At 43.9% G+C, this 21,721-nt stretch overlaps 1 protein-coding gene and 1 non-coding gene across 4 annotated transcripts in view; both read right to left on the reverse strand.

The window, feature by feature from the left end:
• Positions 1 to 7,669, reverse strand: part of Gmeb1 (glucocorticoid modulatory element binding protein 1) — a 44,280-nt gene extending 36,611 nt beyond the window's left edge. The window contains exons 1-2 of one of the 3 annotated variants that reach the window (XM_076860928.2): positions 7,587 to 7,616; positions 5,941 to 6,205 (exon numbers count right to left, since the gene is read on the reverse strand). The gene's annotated coding sequence lies outside the window, so the exon portion shown is untranslated. Of the gene's footprint in view, positions 1 to 5,940; positions 7,166 to 7,586 lie in introns of those variants that run through there. The other 2 variants (XM_076860926.1, XM_076860929.2) reach the window with 2 other exon arrangements.
• Positions 7,670 to 19,744: 12,075 nt separating this feature from the next.
• LOC143405360 (U11 spliceosomal RNA) lies at positions 19,745 to 19,878 on the reverse strand. Its single transcript, XR_013092064.1, has one exon. It is a non-coding gene; the product is annotated as a U11 spliceosomal RNA (small nuclear RNA).
• Positions 19,879 to 21,721: the final 1,843 nt, after the last annotated feature.

The following is a 21,721-nucleotide window of genomic DNA, read 5'->3' on the forward strand; positions in this document are numbered from 1 at the left end:
GTATTTTCTGCCTCGGTATGTGGGGCTTCCCTTCACCCATTTTCACAAGCCAGAAAACAAGAAGTTATTTTTGACTCCTCTCTTTCTTCTCTAAATCCAATCAACCACCAAATCCTATCCATTCTACCTCCCTCTTTTAATCATCCTCCCATTCTCCATCTGTGCTGCCACCACCATATCTGGGGCACCACACTCTTGTTACCTGGGTTTTTCCAGCTGCTTCTTCTCTCTATCCTAATTTCTATCTTGGTCTCCTCCGATTCATTCTCCACACAGCAGTCAAAGTAATCCTACTAAAGGCCAGAGGCCACTTTCCCACTTAAAAATCCTTCAGTGTATTCCTGTTGCTGTTAGAATAAAGCACAACACCTTAATTTGGCTTACAAAATTCTCTAAATTTGTCCTCTGCCCACCTTGCTAACATTTCTCATAGTTCTCAGAGTAGGCTCCTAAGATCAAATTTTTCCAGTTTGTCAGATATGCCTTTTTCTTTTTCTTCATCTGAAGCTTCCCACTTATTTCCTCTACCTAGAATTCCCTTTTCTTTCCTTTTGGCTAGTCCCTGCTAGCATTTTTGTGACTTATTTAAAATACCACTTCCCTGGGGAGGTCTTCTGTGACCTACTTGTCTAAGTTTAAACTTGTGTTCCTGCCAGGCATGGTGACACAAACCTGTAATCTTCATGGCCTGGGAGACTGAGACAAGAGGATCACAGGTTCAAAGCCAGCCTCAGCAACTTAGTGAGGTTGTAAGCAAACTAGTGAGACCCTGTTTCAAAATAAAAAATAAAAAGGCTGGGATGTGGCTCAGTGGTTAAGTGCTCTAGGGTTCAATCCCTGGTACAAAAAAAAAAAAAAAAAAAAAAAACCCACAAAAAACCGGGCTGGGGATATATCTCAGTTGGTAGAGTGCTTATGAACGTGGCCCTGGGTTCAATCCCCAACACCATAAAAAAAAAAAAAAAAAAAAAAAAAAAGCAAAAAACCTTGTTCTTGCTCCCTCATCACCTCACTTTGTCAGCTTCTCCCCATCAAATTGTACCTCATAGGAAAGGACTGCTTTTCTTTGCTTCTCTTTTATTCTCTTTCTTTTCCTTTTCTTTTTTGGGGGCTGGGGGTGTAGCTTAGTGCTAGAGCACTTGTCTAGCATGTACAAAGCCCTGTGTCAAATCTTCAGTCACACACACAGACACACACACACACACACACACACACACACAGTCAGTCAGTCTCTGTTTCTTCTTTCTACTACTGAGTTACATCCTCCAGCTCTGTATTTTTATTTTGAGACAGGGTATAGCTAAGATGCTGAGGCTGGTTCGACCTTGCAATTCTCCTGTTTCAGACTCTCAAATCGCTAGTATTACAGGCACGTGCCACCTCACCAAATGTTTTGTTTGTTCCTTCCTTTTTCTTCTCTTGAGATGGGGCCTCATGTTCTATGTTGCTCAGGCTGGTCTCAAATTCCTCCTGAGTAGCTGGGACTACAGGTGTACACTGCTGTACCCAGCTAAATATTCCTTTTACTTATTCAGTGGCTCCCCTGGGCCCATCACAATACCCAAGACACAGAAGAGTAATAAATGGTTTCCAAATGTTAAACCTACAGAAGTGCAAACCTGAGCCTTTCTAAAGAAACCCAGCACATAGCAAGTATACATTTTTTGTTCAATGCATGACATCTTACCCTAAAAGACTTCTAGAATTTTCTAGAAGTCTTAAGGGGATAGAAATTTGCTTAGGCAGCTAGGCTAAGTTGAATAGCTTATGGCCCATCATTATGACCAGTTCAACAAATATTTACTGAGTCTATTCCATATCATGCACAGATTTTAGCTCCATGATATAAAAGGAGCAATACTTGCTCTTCAGGGACAAGAAAAGGAAAAGAGGTGTATGACACTGTTATATCTTAGAGGAAGAAAGGAATTTATGAGATATTATAGCACACAATCTGAACTTCTGAAAATTTACAATTCAAAACTAGAAGAAGGGGCTGGGATTGTGGCTCAGTAGTAGAGCGCTTGCCTAGCATGGTGAGGCACTAGGTTCCATCCCCAGCATCACATTAAAAATAAACAAAAACCAACCAAATAAACAAACAAACAAAACAAAAAACTAGGAAGATAAAAGCAAGAATCAAAAACTAGTTTAACTGGATGTCTGCAACAGAACTAAACCAATTAATTCTTAAGTCTAGAAAAGGTTAAAAAGGGCTATGATGAGGCATACTGATCCTAGAATAACTGAACTTATAGATATTTTCAAAACTTGAGTCATAAAAATGTAGAACAAATTAAAACAACAGCAGGTAACATTTATAGACCATTCATTAACTGTCAAACACTGTCATGTTATTATTATATATTTAATTTAAATTATCTTCTCTGATAAAATCTTAGGTTAAAGAAGCAGCCAGAATATTCTTTTTGCATTATAAGGTGTAAAAGGGCTCAGGAGTAAAATGAGTTCTTAATTGAGGAAAGTTCATTAGATCAAGACCTTAAGCTGGACCCAGTGGCTGAGAAGAGGATCACGAGTTTGAGGCCAGACTTGGTAATTTAGCAAGACTCTGTTTCAACAAAAAGAGAATTTTGTAGAAGGGACTCAATCTTAGAGTAAAAGGTTGAAATTAGAAGCATCAATTTACCTAAGCTATTATTTAAATGTAAGTGCATTTTTAGGGAAATAATTCCCATAAGCTTGCTACATGCTAAATACTAGTGGATTTTTAAAAATTAAGTGGTAGATGGACACAAGACCTTTATTTTATTTATTTTTATGTGGTGCTTAGGATCAAACCCAGTGCCTCACACATGATAGGCAAGCGCTCTACCACTGAGCCACAACCCCAGCTCAATACTAGTGTTTTTTAAAATTAAACTATATATGAAATTTAAATCCTGGAGATGGTCTTATAACTCAGTGGTTCAGTGCTTGCCTAATCTGTGCCAGGTCTTGAGTTTGATACCCAACACCACACACACAAAAATAAATAAAAAATAAATTCCAGGGGCTGGGGATGTGGCTCAAGCGGTAGCGCGCTCGCCTGGCATGCATGCAAAGCTCGCCTGGCATGCGTGCAGCCCGGGTTCGATCCTCAGCACCACATACAAACAAAGATGTTGTGTCCACCGATAACTAAAAAATAAATATTGAAAAAAAAATTCTCTCTCTCTCTCCCTCCCTCTCCTCTCTCTCACTCTCTCTTTAAAAAAATAAAATAAAAATAAAAAAAATAAATTCCAGGGCCGGGGATATAGCTCAGTTGACAGAGTGTTTGTGTTGTTATGACCAAAACCCTGGGTTCAATCCCCAACACCACAAAATAAATAAACATAAAAATAAAAATAAATTCCAGGTGAAATTTATCACTAGAAAAAGGTGTTTAAAACTTTAAAAAATATGGGGCTGGGGATGTGGCTCAAGCAGTAGTGCACTCGCCTGGCATGCGCAGGCGCTGGGTTTGATCCTCAGCACCACATAAAAATGAAATAAAAATGTTGTCTCCACTGAAAACTAAAATATTAAAAAAAAAAACAAAAAAAACTTTTAGGGCTGGGGATGTGGCTCAAGCGGTAGCACGCTCGCCTGGCATGCATGCGACCAGGGATCGATCCTCAGTACCACATACAAAGATGTTGTGTCCGCTGAAAACTAAAAAATAAATATTAAAATTCTTTCTCTCTCTCTCTCTTAAAAAAAAAAAAAAAAAAAAAAAAAAACTTTAAAAAAATAAATAAAATTAATACTTTAGGTAAATTGATGGGTTATAGAAGAACTAGAAGGAATCTTCTAATTTCAACCTTCTACCTGAAGGTTGAATCCCCTCACAACATTCTGAATAAGTAGTTAACTAAGTTCTTGATTAATACCTTCCTCAACAGAACTCACATTTTACTCTACTTTTGACCCCTCTACATCCTGGAACCCAAAAGGAATGTTCTGATTCCTTCTCTAAACTTTCTGAGACTTTATCAGAGAAGATAATTATAGTCATCTACATGTTTTCAGTGTCAGTCAGACTTGAGTCTGATTCAACATACAATTCATACACACCCGTTTTTTCTTTTTTCTTTTTTTTTTTTTTTGCAGTATGCAGTACTAGGGCTTGGACCCAAGGGTACCACCAAGAAACAATCTCAGCCCTTTTTTTGAGACAGTCTCACTAAATTGCAGAGGCTGTCCTTGAACTTGCATGAACTACCATGCCAGGACATACATTCTTTTTTTTTTTTTTTTAATTTTTTTTAGTTGCAAATGGACACAATACCTTTACTTTTATTTATCTGTATGTGGTGCTGAGAATTGAACCCAGCGCCTCACATGGGCTAGGCGAGCCCTCTACCACCGCTAAGCCACAACCCCAGCTCCAGTTATACATTCTTTAGAGAAGCAAGTTTGGGATGAATATCTCCCATTACCCTAAATACCATATTTCTAGTGAGTAAACTGAAACCAGCCTACAGACTATACAGATCTAATGCAAAGTCTTCTCTTTGAGGTAAAGGTAAATGGAAAAGTAGCTCTTGTTTACAGCAACAAAAACTTACAGCAAGATGAGTGAGTTGATCCTTTGTGTATTTCATGGAAAGGGCCTTAGAGTATTCCTTGTGAAAATATACACTTTCATTCTAGGGACGTGTATAGAAAACATACATGAAATTCCCAGATTTCAGGGGTTGGGGGTGTAACTCAGGGGTAGAGTGCAGGCCTAGCATATGTGAGGCCTTGGGTTTCATTTCCAGTACCAAAAAAAAAAAAAAAAAATGTATATTTCTTGGCAAGGATGGAGAAAAGGTAGTTATTTTCAAAGACAAAAAAGACACTTTGTAAGTAAGCACATGATTGCATATACTGTCCCAAAATTTACTCTGGATTAAATTTATTTTAAATTAAATTTGTTACTGGGGATTGAACCCAGGGGTATGCTACCACTGAGCAATACCCCCAGTAGTTCTTACTTTTTCATACAGGGTCTTGCTAAGTTGCTGAGAGGCCTCAAACTTACAGTCCTCCTGCCTCGGCCTCCTGAGTAGCTAGGATTATAGGCAGGTGCCACCACAACTGGCTACTGAATTAAATTCATTTTTGTGTGTCCTGAAAACCAATGTCTAAAATATGGCATGATGTAATGGTTAAAATAAGCACAAGTGTTGTTGCATCACTGTAGAAAGATTGGAATTGGTGGTTGAAAAATAATAATAAATACTCTGAAAATTTCTAACCCCAGAATATAATTTATTCCACACTTTATTGCAACTTTTAGACCATACAGTGTACTCTAAAGAAATGTCCAAGTTGAGCCAGGCCTAGTGGCATACATCTGTACCCACTGACTCAGGAGGCTGAGGCAGGAGACACAAATTTAAGGCTAGCCAGGGTAATTTAGGAGACCTTGTCTCAAAATAAAAAATAAGAGGGCTGGGGCATACTCAGGGATAGAACACCCCTGGGTTCAGTCCGCAGTACCACACACCAAAAATAAACAAATAAATAAGAAGAAAATTTTAAGAGATTTCTAAATTGAAGCTTTATTATTACTTAAGGAGGAAATCCTTTAATCCCCGCCCCCCCTTCATTCTTTATTCCTTTTCCAGCCTATAGTAGATGATTTAGAGTGCAGAGTGCTACCAGATATAATAAAGCCAACAGGCATATCACACAGAACTGCTATGAGGGAATTATCCAGAGTAAATTAAGTTCTGGATATGTCATAGATTGGAGACCAATGATATTTAGGGAAGCAATGAAGTAAGAGTTCTTTCACAAGTCATTCCACTAGAGTCCAGGGGTTAGGGCTAAAACTAAACCAATGAAGTTGAGAAGTTAGCCATTCAATGCATTTGCTGAGGTAAAATATAAGTCATCATTTAAACCAGTAAACACTAAATATACATAACTGGGACAAGGCTAACAGACTAATAAATATAGTCTAACCACTTTAAAAGTCCCATAGGCTGGCACAGGAGCACGTGCTTGTAATCACAGCAACTCAGGAGGTTGAGGCAGAAGGATCCCAAGTTGGAGGGCAGCCTCAGCAACTTAGCAAGATCCTGTGTAAAAATAAAATAAAGGGGGGGGGGGGGGCAGGGCCTGGTGGAGCATGCCCGTAATCCCAGCAGCTCCAGAGGTTGAGACAGGAGAATCTTGAGTTCCAAGCCAGCCTCAGGAACGGCGAGGCGCTAAGCAACTCAGTAAGACCCTGTTTTTAAATAAAATACAAAAAAACGAATGGGGATGTGGCTCAGCAGTTGAGTACCCCTGAGCTCAATCCCTGGTACCTCACAAAAAACTAAAAAATAAAATAAAAAAGGGCTGGGGAGTTGTCCCTGGTTTCAACCAGTACATAAAGAAAGAATTCCACAAATGCACTTTGGTAATTACTAGCAGAGGCGAGGAGAGGAGGACAGGAAGAAAACTCAATTTCTTGGTTCTCCTAAAGACACCATTGGAAGCCAGCTCTGTGTTTGCTATTTCTCTTATTCTGAGATAATTAGGGGCTTCTCCTGCTCCTTGGACTACCAAGCCTTCTTCAGATCCCTAGGTCAAGTCTGGTGGATCCCTCCCCCAAGTCCTTCACATAGCCTCCTCTGCCCTCATCTATCTGGCACCTCAAGTAGATGACACTTGGTCAATTCCCAGGTCATTTCAGAAAGCAGGGGTACCCTCATTTTTTCCTCAATTATCTTCTCCCCAGCCCTCAAACCACACGTTTCCCTCTTTCCTGACAGAAGACCACCCTATTCTCTGCCTGTGCATCCGGAGACACTCCATTCCGACCCTCAGAGATGGACCCCCCTTGTTCCTACTTCAGCAGGTTTTAGGTGTATTCCCACCGACTCTGTGGGCCTGCCCTCTCCCTTGTCTCTTGCCCTTGGAAAAGGACCTGACTCCTGTCCTTTTGGCTGCATAGCCGAGGCCTCAAACGCGCCCCTCGGATGAAGTTTGGACCCTCCTTTCCTCAGCAGGACCCCTTCTCGGCTCTCGCTGCCACCGACGCTCCGAGGGTCTCCCGCGAGCGGCATCGGGGCTTCCCTCCCCTCTGCCTCTTCCCGGGCGGGCGCCAGGCCCCTCCCAGCTACTCATCGAAGGGCCGGAGCTCACGGACCCCGCCCGTGGGGGTACCCCGGGCACCCCCGACCCCTCGCCCAGGTCCCGGGAGCCCGGACGTCTCGGTCTGGAGTAGCTCTGGCCCTCCAGGCCCCTCGGCCGAGGACTTCCGGGTCCCTCGGTCCGGGGGCGCGGGACCCCCCACCCCGTGCCGGGCTCGCCGGCCCCGCCGGCCTGGTCCCCGAGACCCGAGCACACGCGGTGCGGCCGGCCGCGCTGGGGGCGGCCCGGCTGCTCGGGCGGACCCAGCGGCAGCGTCCCCCCACCCCCCCGCGGCGCCGCGACGTCCGCTCGCTCCCCGGCGGCGGCGGCGGCACGCACAGGGCGTGGGGAGGCGCCCGCGGAGGCAGCAGCCCCCCGCCCCCTGCGCGCCCGCCCGCCCTCGCCGGCCGCCGCGCGGCCCCCGCGCCCGCCCCCCCGCCCCCACCCCACCCCGCGCCCGCGCCCGCGCGCCCACCCCTCCCCCTCCTCACCGTCTCCGTCGGGCGGGCGGGCGGCGAGCGGCCAGGGCGGGCGGGCGACGGAGCATGCGCAGAGGCCGCCACGGCTGCTGCCGCCACCGCCGCCGCCAGGCCGGGCTTCAATACTTCCGGCCGCCGCCGCCGGCGAGCTGGCGCCTTAAAGGGGACGCGTCCCTATTTGCCAGCCCCGCCGAGGATAAACCTCAGCCGTGGGATATGCGCTTTTCGTGAGCAGGGGGTCTTCAGCCCTTGAAAGGCAGTATTGGAAAGGTCGCTAGTGACCCAGGAACTCTTCTCCCCCCACACACTTTGTTAGGCCTAAGTTAAAGAATAACCTCATCCACAATCAGGGACCAGCCAGGTTTCTCTACTCCTCTGGAGGACTCTATCCCGTTTACCTACCCAAATCCTATTTGATGCAGTTTATAGCTTATCAGATCTTCAAGTTATCATCCAATTATCAATTTGAATCAAAAGATCCGGTGGAGGAGGGGAGAAGCATGCCTGTAATCCCCGTGACTCGAGGCTGAGACAGGAAAAGTGCAAGTTCCAGGCCATCCTGGGCAGTTTAAGACCCAAAATGAAAAGGGCTGGGATGTACCTCAGTGGCAGGGCACTTGCTCAGTGTGCGCGAGGTCTTGGGTTCAATCCCCAGCACGGCGCGGGGCGGGAATCTGGCTGAGAAGCCCCTTACGTGTGACTCAGGCTTGTGTGCTAGGGCTTTCCTACTTGTGAGGTTCTGGTTTCAACTCCTGACTTATCTGTTGGAACTTTAACGACTCCGGAGGAGTGACTTGGCAGCTCTAAACCTGTTTTCCAAAAGGCATAATGTGTATGTATCAAATAGATGATACATCAGAAGTGCTTAGGAAAGTTTTTGGGATCAGTAGTAATAACTAACAAGTATTAGTTGGGGGAGATGCCTTTGTTTGTATAAGCCTCACAAAAACTGTTAAATAGATGAAGTTCTTTTCATTACCATTTAACAGATTAAAACGAAAGAAAAGAAAACATGAGAAGCTAAATGGGATAGCCAGGATGTAAACTCAAGAACTTCTTTCATCAGAGTACAGGGTTATAACTGCGAAGGTGGTTGCTATTGTTATTAAGAGTAATGAGTGGGAAATCTTCTGATGCTCTCTTGTAATCCCAGCAATTTGGGAGGTTGATGCAAGATGATCACAAATTCAAGGCCAGCCTCAGCGATTAAGCAAAACCCTGTCTCAAAACAAAAATAGAGGAGGTGGCTCAGTGGTAAAGTGCCCCTGGGTTCAATTAATTTTAATTAATTAATTAATTAATTAATAATATGTGCAAAGACAAAGAAATGGGAAATGAAGCTGAAGAGGGAAGCGATAGGGATTGAACCTAGAGTTTCCAACATAGTAAGCATACACACTGCCACAGAGCTACATCTCCAGCCCCTTGATTATTTATTTTTATTGTTGAGAGGGTATTTCATTGTGTTGCCTATGCTGTCCAGGCTGGCCTCAAACTTGCCATCCTCCTGCCTCAGCCTCTCAAGTAACTGAAATTACAGGCATCTACCACCATGCCTGGCTCATGGAATTTTGAAATCCTTTCCACCTGCACAGCCAACACCCAGCTCCAGCCCACAGAACTTCAGAAATTTCCTAGTGGTTAGCACCCCACCCACCCCATCCCCAAATGTTATTGTCCTAGGGCAAGTAATCTCTGAAGGAGATAAAAAGTCAAATTATGTTTCCTCCCAGTTAAAAACCCCTCAGGGCCTTATCACTTGCTGTTCCCTCTTCAAGGCAGCTCCTCCCTCAGGTCTTCAGAGATGGTTCTCATCTTTCATTCCTCTCATGCCTTCCCTGGTTCCCAGCACAGGTCAGGTCCCACCCAAATGGTTCTCTATTATTGCCATCTCTGGTTCCATCAGGACCTACTATTTCAGGGCAAAGACAGCATCTGAGAGAATTCCTTCCCCAGGTCCTAGTTATTTTCTCTCACATTTCCCTGCTTACCTATATAACAACCGTCACAATTTCTTCCCTTTTTTTTTTTTTTGTTTGTTTGTTTGTTTGTTTGTAGTGTTGACGATTGAACCCAGGACTTTGAACATGCTAGGCAAGGGCTCTACCATTGAGCCACATCCCCAGATCTCCCAGGTTTTATTTTGTTTGTTTTTTTCAAGTGAGGTCTTGCTATATTATCCAGGGTAGTTTTCAGCTCCTGGTCTCAAGCTATCTTCCCACCTGAGCCTCCTGAATAGCTGGAATTACAGGCCTGTGACATGGCACCTGGCTAATCCTCACAATTTCAAATCCCCTAGATTATATATTTATCTATTGTACATCAATCTCTATCACCTATCCACACAATATTTGAAACAGAGTTCACTGCATGCAGAAAAATTAAGAAAGAAAATATGAGACCTCAGGTGTGGTAGTGCATGCCTAATTCCAGCTACATGGGAAACTGTGGCAGGAGGATCACAACTTCTAGGCCAGCCTAGGCAACTTAGTAAGACCCTGTCTCAAAATTAAATATACACTGGGCATGGTGGCATACGCCTGTAATCCCAAGTCTCAGGAGGCTGAGGCAGGAGAATCTCAAGTTCAAAGCCAGCCTCAGCAACTTAGCAAGGCCCTAAGCAACTCAGTAAGATCCTGTCTCTAAATAAAATTTAACAAGGGCTGGGGATGTGACTCAGTGATTAAGTGCCCCTGGGTTCAATCCCTGGTACCAAAAATGTAAGTAAATAAATATTAAAAGGAGTGGGGATGTAACTCGGTGACATGATGTCCCTGGTTCAATCCCCAGTACTGAAAAAAGAAAAAGGGGGAAAATTATATTGTCTGGATGGGGTGCTGGAGGTATAGAGTTCATGCTTAGCATGCATGGATTAAGTTCAATCCCCAGCAACAAAACAAACAAACAAACAAACCAAACAAACTGCAAAGAGGAAAGACCAGGAAAAGGAATCTGTGGGAAGACTGCTATGATCATCCAGGCAAGAAAGAGCAAGGGTCTTATGCAACATAAGGTGAGAAAGCACATCGGCAGTAAAATATCTTTTTTTTTTTTTAAGAAAGAGGGAGAGAGAGAGAGAATTTTAATATTTATTCTTTAGTATTTGGCGGACACAACATCTTTGTCTGTAGGTAGTGCTGAGGATCGAACCTGGGCCGCACGCATGCCAGAGGAGCGCACTACCGCTTGAGCCACATCCCCAGTAAAATATCTTAAGTTAGAGTGGCAATGACACAGGGTCCTTCATATTTGGTGCAGACATGGTTCCAAAGTTCTCCACAAGCATGATTTGGAGCTTATTACAAATCTAACTGTGGCAGTGTCAAAATGACACTGATGATTTTGCCTGCTTTGCAGTAATACCCCTTGTAGATGTTACTGTCTCATGGTATTCAGCTTCCTTTTCTCTGCAGGCTTTAAAACCTGAGAAGAGCCTGATGTGAAGGTGTACACCTACAGTCCTTCCGACTCAGGAGGCTGAGGCAGGAGGTTCTCAAATTCAAAGATAGCCTCAGCAACTTAGCAGGGCCCTAAGAAACTTAGCAAGACCCTGTCTTAAAAGAAAAAAAAAAATAAATAAACAAAACATGGGTGGCTGGGCATGTGGCTCAGTGTTTAAGCACCCTTGGGTTCAATCCCTGGGGAAGGAAGGAAGGGAGGAAGGGAAGGAAGGGAGGAAGGGAAGGAAGGGAGGGTAGGAAGGGAAGGGAGGGAAGGGAGGGAGGAAGGGAGAAAGAAAAGAAAGGAGGAATGGAGGGGGGAGGGAGGAAAGAAAGTCTAAGAAGGGGCTGGGGATGTGGCTCAAGCGGTAACGTGCTCGCCTGGCATGCATGGGGCCCTGGGTTTGATCCTCAGCACCACATAAAATAAAATAAAGATGTTGTGTTCACCGAAAACTGAAAAATAAATATTAAAAAAAAAAAGCCTAAGAATGAGCAATGAGCCCATGTGCTTCAGACTTTGTTCAAAATTAGAACCATAGGCATTAGTAACAGACCAGATTTGAGGGGCAGCGGTGAGAAAGGGTCAAGAAAGACCCTAAACGAAGGAACAAAGCACAAAGAGTTGGTTTGGCGAATTGGGGACTGAGGAAAGGTAGAAATGATGAGTCATTTCAGACTGTGGAGCCTGGGGTGCTATTGAGACATCCAGATGAAGGTGTCCAGAGGAATTGGATTGACTGGTCTCAGGCAAGAGGCCAAGGCTGGAATTTGGGACTTGTAGTGTAGATGGGATAACCAATCCCAAGAGTAGATGGGGTCACTGAGGAGGGTGTGCAGAGAGGGTGAGGACCAGAGGCTCAAACCTAGGCAGCACCAAGACTTAGGGAACCTGCAGGACACACCCAAAAGCTGTATCCCTAGACAGAGAGGAGACAGGAAGCCCACTGGGCAGCCAGGGAGTTTCCAGAAGGAGGGGATGACACCAATATTAGAAACTGCAGAGGGCTGGGGATGTGGCTCAAGCGGTAGCACGCTCACCTGGCATGCGTGCGGCCCGGGTTCGATCCTCAGCACCACATACAAACAAAGATGTTATGTCCGCCGAGAACTGGAAAATAAATATTAAAAAAAAAAAAAAAATTCTCTCTCTCTCTCTCTCTTTAAAAAAAGAAAAAAAGAAACTGCAGAGTGCCCTGCCCTGGCAAGGAAAAGGAGTAACCATTGGATTTGACAAATGAGAGGTCATTGCTGATCCTTCAGAGGCAGGGTCCCCTGGGGCTGAGGATATAGCTCAGCTGGTAGAGTGTTTGCCTTGCATGCACTAAGGCCCTGGGTTCAATCCCCAGCACCAAAAAACAAACCAAACAAACAGAGGTGGGGTCCCCTCTGAGGTTGGAGAGGATGCCAGAGTATAAAGGATCAGGTAGGAAATAGAAAAAGTGCAGAGAGAGTGAGTGGATATAACTCTTTAATTTTTCTTTTTTCTTTTTTTTTTTTTTTTTTTGCTATAGTTGGGATGGTAGTGCAAGTGCAAGACTGTAATCCCAGTGACACAGGAGGGTGAGGCGGGAGGATCACAGTTCCGGGCCAGCCTTAGCAACTTAGTGAGACCCTGCATCAAAATAAAAAAGGGCTGGGGATGTGGCTCAGTGGTAAATTGCCCCTAAGTTAAATCCCCAGCACCAAGAAAATTGCAAAATACATAAAAGGATGCTATTTCCTTTTAATCGTTTTTCCATACTTTTTTTTTTTTTTTGGTACTGGGGATTGGACTCAGGGGAGTTCAATCACTAAGCCACTTTGGGTTTGTTTTTGGTGCTGGGGATTGAACCCAGGGCCTTGTGCATGCAAGGCAAGCACTCTGCCAACTGAGCTATATCCCCAGCCCTTTTTTGTGTGTGTGTTTATTATTTAGAGACAGGGTCTCACTGAGTTGCTTAGTGCCTACCTATTGCTGAGGCTGGCTTTGAACTTGTGATCCTTCTGCCTCAGCCTCCCGAGTCACTGGGATCAGAGACTGTGCCACCAGGGCTGGCCTCATTTTCCATGCAATTATTCCTTTTACCTTGATGAATTATCATAAATACACAATTTCATATTACACTTTTTTTTCCCTTCACTAAACACTGTTCTCTAAACATTGAACTTTCTTCTCCTTCTCTTCTTTGTTTCTTCCTTTTTTTTTTTCTTTTCTTTTTTTCCGCTAGTGCTGGGGATAAAATCCAGAAGCTCAAAACTCAAGGCCTCAAGCATGATGGGCAAGTGCCATACCACTGAGATACTCCCAGCCCTCTTCTTTTTCAATATGAAAGATGCTTGGATACTTGGGCCACCAGTCTGCTTCCTGTCCTTCAGCATTCTAGGGATAGGTCTGATTAAAGACTAATTTTGTTTAGGAGATGATTCTGTTCATTTGGGTGAATATAAAAGCCAAACAGTGGAAATACCTGTGGGGGAAGTCATCAGTGTTAGAAGAGCTCTGTGTGGGATGTTGAAGACACTCAGTTTCCCTTAGGGAGCCTGTGGGTGTAAGCTGGACATGGTCCCCCAGTGGCTGCAAGCCAGTGTGTCAACAGCAAAGAGACTGAGCGGGGTGATGCCCAGGCTTGCCGAGAGCTTGCTAGCCTCCATATACTGCCCTAAATGCTTAGATGTCCAACTTCATAGGTCCTGTTATTAATCTGTCTTGGAGAAGTTAAGCTACATTCCCATGTTTGCACATTTAGGTAGCGGCTAGATGGAAGCTGAGCATGCCCTCCAGAGCCCATGCTCCTAATTACTCCTCAACTGGAAGTGCCTGTCCCTAGCTGTACAAAGAATCGTTTGAGAATATTGTAAAAAATACTCATATCAGGGTCCACCCTAGATGTTCTCAGGCAAGATTTCTGTGGATGGGGCACAGTCATGAAGTTATTTATTTATTTATTTATTTATTTTTGAGACAGGTCTCACTGTTGTCTAGGCTGGCCTTGAACTCTTGGATTCAAACTATCTTCCTGCCTCTGCCTCCCAGATAGCTGGGACTACAGGTATGGACTACCATGCCTAGCTTATGATTTTTTTTTTTTTTTTCAGTACCAGGGATGGAACCCAGGAGCACTTACGACTAAGTTGCTGAGGGTGGCCACAAATTTGTGATGCTCCTGCCTCAGCCTCCCAAGTCACTGGGGTTATAGGCAAGAGCCACCACTTTTTTTTTTTCCTTTTTTTTGGGTGGTGGTACTGGTGTAGGAACACAGGTCCTTGCATAAATTAGGTAAGTACTCTACCACTGAGCTACATTCCTATTCCTCTTCTGAGACAGGGTCTTGCTAAGTTGCCCAAGCTGGCCTTATACTTGTGATCCTCCTGCCTCAGCTTCCTGAGTAGCTGGGAGTATAGGTTTGTGCTACCAAACCTGGTACAGCTTATGAATATTTTTAAAATGCCCTAAGATGACTGCCATGGCCAACTAAGTTGAGAACCACAACTCTTAAGTACATTAATTACATGCCAAGTAATAATGAGAGCAGCAGCAATAATAATAGCCAATCCTGAGCACCAGGCCCTATTTTAAATGTTATATATATAATTATCTCCAGAAAGTAGGTACCAGTAGTGTCCCTGTTTCACAGACAGAAAAACTGAGTTTGCACAGTTGCTAAGTAGTAGTAAAGCCAAAATCTGGGCTCCTTGCTGTAGTTCATGCTATGGCCTGACCATTCAATTTCCTGAGATCAGCTGCTCAGAGAGTTAGGAGTAAAATTAGCCAACATTACTTGAGTCATTTCTCTATGCTGGTACAATGCTAGGAAATTTCCCAGAGGTGGAATTCCAAACAGGGAATTTCCCTTCTAGGTGCTTTCAGAGATTGGAAAACAGCAGAGCTGCCATTCTTGCTGAGTCTATCTAGTGTCCAACTTTGGTTCTAGGTCAGCTTTTCCTCTTCTGTGGTGTTAACTCCTTCTTGCCCAGGCCAGAGGTTAAAACTCCAGCGTGTCCAGGTTGGGGCCTGTGGGAGACCAATCTTGCACATGACTGGGTCATACTCTCTGGCTGGGTGCTGAGGGACTCAGTAACAGAAATGTGGCAGAGCTTTCCCCACCCTTCTTGGGTTTGGTGTCTTGTGCATGCATGTGTCTTGCTACAGCCCCATGGGTGAAGCTATGCTCACCTGTTCCTTTGTAATGTAACTCCTTGCCCTGTTTAGGATAGAATCTTCCATGGAAATGTCTTGTGTGTGTCCCCTTCTTTTACTGTGCCCTTGGGTGTGGCCTACCCAGGTGTCAGTCAACCTGCTGACAGTGGACATCATGAAGATAGACTCAGCCTCCTGAAATCTGACCCATTGCCTCATTTGAATAGCTTCTCCTCAATAAAAGGGGTCAGTGTGTGCTCTTGCTCTCTCTCTTCCTGCAGACCCTTAAGATCAGAGGAGCCGAAAGAAAAAGGTATTTGTGTCTCTTGTGTGGTTATTTTGTGCAGTCCAGTTAGCCCAGTTCAACTGGAGTGACCCCTGAGCCTTTTAGTCATGAAAACAGAAATCTGGCAGGGGCCTTGAGTGGGATCTGTAGCAATTCTGTTGGAATTGGGGACCAGCCAAAGTTTGGGTCATCTGGAGAGGAAGCAGCTCCTTTGCTGAATTGTTGTGTCTTTCCCATTTCTGTGCCCATTGTGGCCAGAGTATCTTAATTTGGAAGAGGAGGTGGAACTCTTGGATGTTATTTGGTATCTCTGAATTTATAAATGTTGACACCCAGTTAAGACAAACAGAGCAGGGGCTGGAGTTGTGGCTCAGTGGTAGAGTGCTAGTTTAGCATGCATGAGGCACTGGATTTGATCATCAGCACCCCATAAAAATAAAATAAAGATATTGTGTTCACCTAAAACTAAAAAAACAGAACAAACAAACAAACAAAAAGAACAAACATCAAGAGTCAGCTGGTGCATTGGCCTATCCCTGTAATTTCAGAGACCCTTTAGACTGAGGCAGAAGGATCATAAATTCAAGGCCAGACTCAGCAATTTAAGCAAGGCTCTAAAAAATTAGCAAGACCCTGTCTCAAAAAAAAAAAAAAAAAAAAAAAGATCTCAGAGTATAGTTCAGTGATAGAGCATCCCTAGGTTCAATCCTTAATACTGCAAAAAAGCAAAAAAAAAAAAAAAAAAAAAAAAAATCATCCGGGTTCTCCATTACTCATCTACGAAGAGAAATGACCTGGTGTGCCCAGGTGGCAGCTTCTCTTCCCAGGTATTCACCTCCAGCCTGGAACAGTTTCCAACTGCCTGAGCAGCTGCTGACTCTCCCAACTCAATATTCCCACAGCATAATTCATCTTTCTCTTTCCCATTCTCCTTGGATGGCCCCAAAAAACCTGCTTTTCCTCCCATGTCCCCTACATCAGAGAATAGTGCTTCCATCTCAGTTACTTCTCACAGACCCCCATAATACCTCTTTTCTGAACCCCACTTAGTCTGGACCTTCCTTACCTGCCTTGGTTTCAGCCAGAGCCTCCGAATTGGTCGCCCTACTTCCTGTTCTGCGGCCTTGAATCTTCAGTGTTTAACCTTCCACTAGTCTCCTGTCCCCTTAGAATAAAATCTGAACTCATCAGTCTACATGTCCCTACCTGACCTGGCATTGGGATATTCTCTTGACTGTGTCCCTCTGTTGTGACCCAATTGCCTCCTCAATGTTCCTTCAACATGTGGGTTCTGTGGTCCTTGCTGGAACTGTCCCCCAGGCCTGGCATATTCTTCCTCCAGACTCCAGCTGCCTCCTCCTGTCTTCCAGAGCCTCCCTGTTCTCACAGTCTCAAGTTTTGCCTGGGTTCTTTCTGCATCTCTTGTAAGGTCCTCACTCATTCCTTAGCTGGCTCATTACTGTCTGAACCAGTTCCCCCACCACCACAATGTATATTCTAAAATGGAATATCCATTAGAGCAAGGACAAAGTCATATTAGTCACAGTCACCCAGATCCTAGAACATTGCCTGGTACACAGAGAACACTAAAAAAAAATGTTTATTTAGGACTTCCTGCACTTATGTGTCTGTCTCCCCACCCCCCACAGTTTACCCTTCCCCAATGCATCATCCACATTCCCAGAAGCCAGAAACCACTAACAGATGGGGATTGAATCAGAAAAGAAGGCAGAGGGAGAAAGGGAGGAAGTTTTGGCAGTTGGTGAAAAAAAACAAAACAAAAAAACAACAACAAAAAACCCAGGTGTATCACCTCCTCCCCCATCCCAGCCCCAGCCCTACCCTGACACCCAGTCCACTACCAGGACCAAAAGCAAAAAGCCAATTTCTGGTTTGGGAGTCCTGGAGTACAAGACTCAAGTTCTGCTGGCCCTGTGACCTTGAACTAGTCTCTGCTTCTGCCTGTTTTCTTTCTTTCTTTCTTTTTAAAGAGAGAGAGAGAATATTTTAATATTTATTTTTTAGTTTTTGGCGGCACAACGTCTTTGTTGGTATGTGGTGCTGAGGATCCAACCCAGGCCGCACGCATGCCAGGCGAGCGCGCTACCGCTTGAGCCACATCCCCAGCCCCTTTTTTCTTTCTTGTACTGGGGATTGACCTCAAGATCCTTTATCATGGGCTGGGGATGTGGTTCAAGCGGTAGCGCGCTCGCCTGGCATGCTTGCGGCCCGGGTTTGATCCTCAGCACCACATACAAAGATGTTGTGTCTGCTGAAAACTAGAAAATAAATATTGAAAAATTCTCTCTCTTAAAAAAAAAAAAAAAAAAAAAAAAAAAAAAAAAAAAGATCCTTTATCATTTAGCTACATTGCCAGCCCTTTCTATTTTTTGAGACAGGGTCTTGTTGAGTTACATAAGTCCTTGCTAAGTTAAAGCTGCTCTCAAACTTGTGATCTTCCTGTCTCAGCCTCCCAAATTGCTGGGATTACAGATATGCACCCACCACACGTGGCTTTCAACTTGCTTACTTTCTTTCTTTTTTCCCCCAGTACCAGAGAATGAATCTAGGGGTACTTAATCACTGAAGCACATCTCTAGCCCTTTTTATTTTCTTATTTTGAGACAGGTCTCACTAAGTTTCTTAGGACCGCACTAAATTGCTGAGGCTGGCTTTGAACTTGCAATCCTCCTCTCAGCCTTCTGAGCTCTTGGATTACAGACATGCGCCACGGAACCCAGCCATTTAGCCATTTTTATTTATGTATTTTGCAGTGCTCAGGATCCAATCCAGGATCTTTCACATGTGAGGAAAGCACCTCCTGTATGCTAAGCAAGTACTCTACCAGTAAGATACAACCCAGCCCCTATTAGCAACTTATTATTGTTTTTTAACCTATGTATGTATATAGTAGTATTGGAAATGGAACTCTAGAGCAAATTCCACCACAGCCCTTTTCATTTTTTTTTTTTAGTCATTTAAAAATATAAAATTCAAAGAGGATAAAACAGAAATATATATATATATATATATATATATATATTTTTTTTTTCCCATTCAGTGGCATTAAGGACATTCATATTGTTGTGCAAAAATTATCCATCTCTATCTCCGGAACTTTTGCATCATCCCAAACAGAAATTCTGTGTATCCACTGAAGGTAACTTCCACTCCACCTCCTCTCTCCTTTTCCCTAGAAACCATTATTATTTCTCTGAATTCGACTTTTCTAGTTACCTCATGTAAGTGGTATTATATACACTTGCCCTTCTGCGTCTGACTTATCTCATTAAACAAGTCTTCAAGGTTCATCTAAGTTGTACCAAGTTATAAGGTGTCCATGCTTTTATTACTTCCAGGGGAGCACTTCTACCACTAAGCTTCATTGAAAAGCCCCTTCCCGTCTCCCCCTCCTCTTTTCCCTCCCGCTTCCCCCTCCCCTCCCTTGAGGGAAGGGAACTATATATACACTTCCCTCCCCTCCCTATAGTCTCCTTTTTGGACAAGGTCTCAATAAATTGGTTAGGGAACTTCCTAAACTGAATGAACTCAGGATCCTCTAGCTTCAGTCTTCAGAATCGCTGGGATTACAGGCCCGCCTTGTTTTTGTTTCCTTAAAATAGTATTTCGCTAAGGACTGGGGATGTGGCTCAAGCGGTAGCGCGCTCGCCTGGTGTGCGTGCGGCCTGGGTTCGATCCTCAGCACCATATACAAACAAAGATGTTGTGTCCCCGAGAACTAAAAAATAAATATAAAAAAAAAAAATAGCATTTCGCTAAATGTTGAGACTACTCTCAAGTTTGGAATCCTCTCACCTGACTCTCCAGAGTTGTGGAGGTGCATAGTTTTTCACAACAGAGTTGTGCAAAAACTATGCACCTCCGGGACTCGCCAATATGCCTGACCCAACTACTTATTATTATTATTATTATTTAGTTTTCGGCGGACACAACATCTTTATTTGTATGTGGTGCTGAGAATCGAACCCAGGCAGCACGCATGCCAGGCGAGCGCGCTACCACTTAAGCCACATCACCAGCCACACTACTTATTTTTAATTGCTGAAATCTCGTCTAGCAAAGTGTTGAGGATGACTTTGAACTCGGCTTGAACGTCTAAGCATGTCCGAAGCACAGTAACAAGACTCCACTAAACTACTGTAACAGACTTCACACCTGTATCTTCCTTGGCAACCATGCTTTTAAGCGGGTTTTAGAGCTCAAATACAACCTAAACTTTCGTGCAAGTCCCACACACACTGCTAAAACATACAAAAAAAAAACAAAAAAACTTCCCATAGCCTCACGTTGGAACAACAAACCTAAGGGCGCCGGGACCAACGATCACCAGCTGCCCAAGTACCAAAAAATTATGCTTCCGAAATCTCTTGATGTCGATTCCGCACGAAGAGCAATCGAGTTGCCCTACGTGTGCCACTCACGACAGAAGCCCTTTTTGCTTCAGCGTTTGTAAGCCAGAGAGCCGATGTTGTTTGATTCATCTTTTGGTAAAGGTGAAAAAAAAAAGGCGCAAATAACTTCAGATTCTATACTCCCGAAACTAAGGAGGAAGTTCCAAAATCTTTTGAGGCGGAGGGAAATGTTCACATACAGAATCAATACTGTCCTTTCGATTTTTATTTAGAAGGAAAGGCAAGGACTTGAGTTAATATGCAAATATGAGCAGTGCTTGCTGGGAAGGTTTTGGCGGACGCCCTTTGAGAAGCGAACCTGAGCCGCTTCTGGAGCAAGCGGGTTAGCGGTACCAGCAGCAATGCGCAGTGGGGTTCCTCCCTGTGGTTTTTTTGCTTCGGTGGTTATGGTTACCTAATGGGAACATACGAATCCCGACTTATCAAAATAGCAAACACGCAAACTTGGGTCACTAGTAGCCATTCACCCTAGATCTGCTCTGTGCAGAGGAGGCATCACATGACTTAAGAGGGGAAAACTGGGAGCATTCTAAACTCCCAGGTGACATCAAGTGATAAGCATAATGTCACAGTGTGCTCAAATGATGGAATGTTATATTCAGAACTTCGATGGAGTGAATTAGACATCAAAATAAGTTTTGTTTTTTTTTTTGGGGGGGGGGTTTGGGTTTTCTTTTTTTGGTACCGAGGATTGAACTCAGAGGCACTCGACCACTGAGCAACATCCCCAGCCCCAGTTTGTATTTTATTTAGAGACAGGGTCTCACTGAGTTGCTTAGCACCTGGCTTTTGCTGAGGTTGGCTTTGAACTTGTGATCCTCCTGCTTAGTCTCCCCAGCCACTGGGATTACAGGCGCACCAGTTCCAAGCAGTAAGTTTTAATAAGGTAGAACATGATACCGTTAACACAAAAAATGAAGCAATATTGTACATGGAATGACTTAAGTAGATCAATGGCTAATTTTTTAAAGTATGTAAAAATGATGTTGAAAGAGCACACAGGCTCACTAGCCCAAGCGACCCAGAAGGCTGACAGGATTTCAAGTTTGAGGTCAGCCTCAGCAACTGAGAACCTGTCTCAAAACAAAAAGGGTTGGGAATACAGCTCAGTGGTAAAGCAACCCTCCCCAGTACCAAAATATAATAAAGAGCACCCCCAGTGCAAAATCCAGTCCTAATATATTTTCTATAGCTGATTTATATGTACAAATTTTTGAAAAAGATATCGAAGAACATAGACTGTTAGACATTTTCTTCTTTTTTGTGGTGCTGGGGATTGAACCCAAGGTCTTGTGCAACTGAGGCAAGCATTCTACCAACTAAGTATATCCCCAGCCCTAGATATTTTACTTTTTAAAATCTATTTTAGGGGCTGGGCTGTAGCTCAGTGGTAGAGCACTTGCTTAGCATGTGTGAGACACTGGGTTCAATCCTTAGAACCACATAAAAATAAGTAAATAAAATAAAAGTATTATGTCTATCTTCAACTAAAAAATTTTTTTAAAAAAAATCTATTTTAATAATGTATGGAGATTTCTATTCCTTAGAGTAGAAATTAGAAGAGCAAGGCGACACAGAAATAGTTCTTACATTGTAATAGGAAGAAGTATAGAAACTGGTGGGAAGTATATAGATGGGTGCTGTCGATTATTGGGGGCTCCTCCTATAATCTACCAGCGTTATTTTATTTTTTGGTACTGGGGATTGAACCAAAGGTTGCTTTACCACTAACTACATCTCCCTTCTTTATTATTTGAGACAGGGTCTTGGTAAGTTACTTAGGGCCTCACTAAGTTACTGAGACTGGCCACAAACTTGCCATCCTCCTGCTTCAGCCTGCTGAATTGCTGGTATTACAGGTGTTCCCC

Source organism: Callospermophilus lateralis, chromosome 7, assembly GCF_048772815.1.
Source record: "Callospermophilus lateralis isolate mCalLat2 chromosome 7, mCalLat2.hap1, whole genome shotgun sequence".
Taxonomy (NCBI): domain Eukaryota; kingdom Metazoa; phylum Chordata; class Mammalia; order Rodentia; family Sciuridae; genus Callospermophilus; species Callospermophilus lateralis.